General features: G+C 29.7%; 1 long non-coding RNA gene across 1 annotated transcript; it reads right to left on the bottom strand.

Moving 5' to 3' along the window:
* Positions 1 to 2,137: 2,137 nt before the first annotated feature.
* LOC132725618 (uncharacterized) lies at positions 2,138 to 3,889 on the bottom strand. Its single transcript, XR_009625084.1, has 3 exons — positions 3,726 to 3,889; positions 3,235 to 3,344; positions 2,138 to 2,912 (listed from the first exon to the last, which is right to left on the bottom strand). It is a non-coding gene; the product is annotated as an uncharacterized LOC132725618 (long non-coding RNA).
* Between the last annotated feature and the right edge of the window lie 1,290 nt (positions 3,890 to 5,179).

Here is a 5,179-nt window from a genome sequence, read left to right as displayed (position 1 = left end):
ATATTTCGGATAAACGTTTCAATATGATTATCAGTGTGTTTTAGTTGAATATATTTTCTTCAAACTGAAAATATTATTTATTTATAATTATTATCTTTATAAAGCACAAACAGTCAAGCTATAACCAATATATATATAACCAATTTAAATTGTCATAAAATTCAATGAAATAATTTGCTCCTGTAGATATTTAGACTGAGGAAAGTGGTGAGATGAAAGACGTCAACTGGTATCCGATGTAAATACACATGCATGTTCTGCTGTAAAATCGTTTTGGTAAGAAATATATACTTAAAGCTACTTAAACTACATTAATGAAAAATAAATATTATTGTATAACATATAATGTTCTCGTTTTTGTAAATAATTACAGTGTAGCTAAATAAACAAACAGTATGACATATGTAGTTAATTCATGTACGGATTTATATTACATAAATGTAATATAAATCCGTGATTCATGTTAAATACTGTTTAAAGTATTTTTCTCAAGTAAGTGGGTCATATTTTTTAGTTAAATCATGTTCAGTAAATGGTTAAAAGAACTTAGTCACTATCACATTTTTTAAAGATCAGTTGTCAAAGCAAATCTACAAAAACTAGGACACCAAGAAGTGTTTCTTCCTTTTCAATATTATTTTCTATTCATGACAATATGAAAATGATTGAAATTTATAGCTGACCAATTATTATTGCTTTCAACTCCTGATAAATTTTCTTTATATACAGATATGTGATTTCATGGTTGGATCTTGAGTACTTGTCATGGCTCTTGATTTATTTTGGAGTGTTCACCATTAGATTAGAAATCAAATAGTGATACCACCAGGCATAGTTGAAAGGAAATGTCCATACACAGTCTTGGAGTACATAGTGGTAGAGACATGACAGTCCATTACAGATTTTGACTTAATTAAAGCTTCTTAAAGCTCCATGTCTTGTGTAAACTGTCTGACTGAATGTTTGTATTCTAATAAAAACTAAGGTTGAAGATACTTCAATTGATATATGTCAGTGTAAAATTGTTAAACAAAATATCTGTCTTTGTAAAAAATAAATAACCTGTCTTTGTTAGAAATAAATAACCTGTCATTTGTAACTTTGTATTAACTTAATTATTCAAAGATAATTTATCTTCTGCAAATGGCTGCCCAAAACAGTTTCAACCAGGCATCATGTAGTTTCAAAACAGTTAAGATAAATTTGTTATAAATAGACTTGTAAAGTAACAGGAATGGTAAAAAGATTAATGTTCAGCATTAAAATGTTTCTATCTTGATTGAGTTTCATTTCATATTATCACCACGATCACTGCAATTGTAAAAGTAATGTAATCTTTAACCATTATATAAATATCATAAAAATCATCTCAAAGAAAAACTTGTTTCTGAGGCAAGATGTGTAAAATTTCTTCCAGTTATAGCCTTTCACTGCTCTTAGAAAAGCCATGATTTGCATTGTACATGGCAGGTAGTAATACCAGAGTAAACAATATTAATGCAATTCATCTGTGTTGAGTATTCTGTAGCAAAACACTAGCTTGCTAGCCCTTGTAAGCCCAAGTCTCTCTCTTAATTGGAGAAGACTTGCAATTCTGCATTCCTTGAAGATTTTAGTATCAGAGGGGTAGTTATTACATACCATATACTTCTTTGGGTTTCAAATTACCTGTTTTATAATGTATTGAACCTGTTGACATTTGACCAAAAGTGAATTATCTATACAATACATGCAAAACTTAGGGTTTTTAATACAAAACAATTACATCACTGATACATTAATATACCTATTGGAACTGTTTCAAAATTGTCAATGTTTAAAAAAAAACCAAAAAAAAAAAAACACCACACAATGCTTTTAACTTCTGTCCATGTACATATGTCTAAATGTAGTCATTGAAGAGCTGTCAAGAACTTTTCATCAATATTATTTAGATAGTGTCTGTTTCGATTCCAGGACAGACAAAATTCAAATGACATGCATAGTATTTAATATAGTCAATGCTTGCATATTCAAGCAATCTAGCCATTGCTGTTAGAGAATTAAAGTACACAGTGACACTTATTTTGCAGATGAACTTTTATGATTAAGCACTGCTATAAATATATGCCAAATAGTAGAAACAAAAAACAGTTCATAAGTTTAATAAACTTTTATTTTTACACAATTTATAGTGCACTGCTTAGCATATATATCACACTGATTTTCCAGTGGAAGAAAAACTTCAGGAAAGCACTTGGAATTATTATTAGTTATTTGGACAATGTAACTTTACACTGTGAATGTCTACTGATACAAGAATAAGAATATTTCCTTTTAAAAATGTAAAGACTTTGAAAATTAACATGAACAAATTATCATAGGTTTATAAATCATATTCTAATTGAAAAATGTTCAGCTTGATATCAAAGCTTTGAATGCAAATTTGTGAGCTTATCAATGATTACCTCACAATATTAGTAGTAGATGATATATAATATTTTTGCTAATCTTTACTTCATAGTCATTTAATGTCCATAATGTCATATGACTATATTGTGATTCCATGAAAAACCTTATCTCTGGTGTGTTATCGGCTTTGGTATATATAGAGTATCTAGTTTTAATACTTAAAACTGCAATGAAATGTGGATATTTTACTCTGTTTCTATCATTGTGACATTAACATGTTAACAAGATCATAGTGTCAAACACCATAAAATCATACTCTTTATACATTAATATTTTTGTGCTGGATGTCATTCATCTTATTCAGGAAAGTACATTTGACTATTCTCGGTGGCTTATATTAAACTAATATTTCACTGTAACTTTGTGTTCTCTGATATCATTCTCAAATTAAGGAACTGGAAGATGGTAGTTGCAATAAAGGTCTTCATGGACAAATCTTCCTTCATCTTTTCCCTTTTTATCTGCAGAATGAAAAATCAATAAATATGTTGTTACAAGTGTAAGACACTAGAAATGATATTTACATTACATTTAATAAGCTGGTCATGATTGACAGAAAAAATTCATATTTGAAGTAAATAAACATTAAAGATAAACAACAACACGTAATATATAACAGTAAAAAATATTGATCTTCTTGAATGTGAAACATGACTATTTTTAATGTTTTATTTACTTATCAATTATCATGCAGTGAAATCCAAAAGTTATTAATATATTTTGATAATTGTTTATCTTTCCGATCTCAACTAAAAATTAATCAATTATTTTACATGTATTTACCTTTGATGTATAGATATTTCAGGATCATAGGCAGTGCAAACAGTTGATTAATGGTCCATATTGAACAACTGTATATTCTATACTTGTCATATACCTCCTTGTCTATACATCTGAAATGGTTTAATCAAATATTATATTTTTTAATTCAATCATAATTTGATAGGTACCATATTAACATGTATATATAATTGAAAAAGGAACAAGAATAAAATGGAAGGGAAAAAATATCCGAATTACTGTGCAATGTCCGAATTTTGTATAACTTTTATATACACTAGAATTAAAGTGTTTCTCCATTGTTTATTTCAATAAGTTAAAATGGTTTGAATTAATTTCTCACATCAGTAGTTTTAAAACAATACTAAAAGCTAAACAACTAGAATTCACTACCTTGACAAAACATCCGAAACAATTGTCACTATCCGAAAATAAACTAGTTTTATTAAACTCTATAAATAATCCCTCGTTTTTCCGTCAGATAATTGACCTACCTGCATTTTTTGACCCGTGCTATCCATTCCTTCAAATCTGAAGAGGACCGAAACAAATTTAACTTTTATATCCCTCGAGTTCTTCGGGTTACCTATATGCGTAACGGTAAATAAGTCTGCCGATGTACCCGGAAGTGGTAAATCGAAAGTGAAAGTAAACGAGACTTACGGGCCCTATTGTTGAACTTCCAAAGAATGTATGCAATATATAAAAATTTACACAGTAACTGTTTGGATTTTGATTTGATATTGTTTCAATGAAGGAAACATTCTATATGCGCTTTTTAGTCCCCTACCGGTTTAACCGGAGGGGACTTTAGGTTTACCCTCCGTCCGTCTGTCCGTCTCTCTGTCCGTCTGTCTGTCAGTCCGTCCGTCCACAAAACTGGATCCCGCGATAACGCAAAAAGTACTGAAAATAGTTTTATGAAACTTGATATATGAATGGATGGCAGTATGGAGATTATGCACATCTTTTTCTTTTCTTCCTATGTTAAAAGTTCTGGTTGCTATGGCAACAAATAGCCTGAATTTCAAGATTTCTGATTTAAATTTTTTTAAGCTTGCTCACTATAAGTTCTTTATTTCTTAAGGTGTTTACTTCAAACTTTAAATATAAGTTTCTAGTCATCAACCACATCATATGTGACAAGGTTTACAACTCTAGCACAAAAATTATCAATACAACCTCCCTTGAACTTAAATTTTTTATGAAAAAAAAATGTTGTCTTTTTTAAATAACTTCTTTATTTCCTAATGTATCTACTTCAAACTTCATATATATGTTTCTTATTATCACTCAACATTTTTGAGAAGGTTAAATACTCTAGCAAGACTATTTCCAGAATTATCTCCCCCTTGAACTTAGATTTTTTTCGAGAAATTGGTATTTTTCACTCCAACTTCTTCATTCCTTATAGGATTTACTTTAAAATACCACATCGTAATAATATGACAAGGTTGTAGAAACATAATTTCCTTACTAGGCAGGGAAACTTAACACATTACTGTGATATAGACAAACTTAGAACTCAAAAGATTTAAGTTCATTCATGTCATTCATTCACTGGTAAAATTGAATGGCCAATGGCCCATCAGAATGTTGCTGGGGTTCTAACCGGTAGGGGACTTATGAATTGCTTGCAATACTATGATGATTGCTTGTTTTTCAAGGTGGAACCCGTGGTGATATATATATATATCAAGACTTAAGTTCTAATGAAATATGATGATTCGCGACAGTTCCGGATATTGATAAATTGAAAATTCTGTGGTAGCTTTCCGATGCTCTGGCTAGATACGTCATTGACCATTGCAAATCAAACCAATATTTGTTTTTATCGTTTGAAGGTTATATACACATTGTGTGAACATAAAATTAGCTTTTCTTATTTTCTAAAATAGAGATACATAATACACTGTCCAGATATTTTAAAACCACTTTAACCGGTGTT

Source organism: Ruditapes philippinarum, unplaced genomic scaffold, assembly GCF_026571515.1.
Source record: "Ruditapes philippinarum isolate M1 unplaced genomic scaffold, ASM2657151v2 ctg17665_1_1_1_1, whole genome shotgun sequence".
Lineage (NCBI taxonomy): Eukaryota > Metazoa > Mollusca > Bivalvia > Venerida > Veneridae > Ruditapes > Ruditapes philippinarum.
Note: the sequence above shows the minus strand (reverse complement) of the source record. Positions and strands in the feature narration are given on the sequence as shown.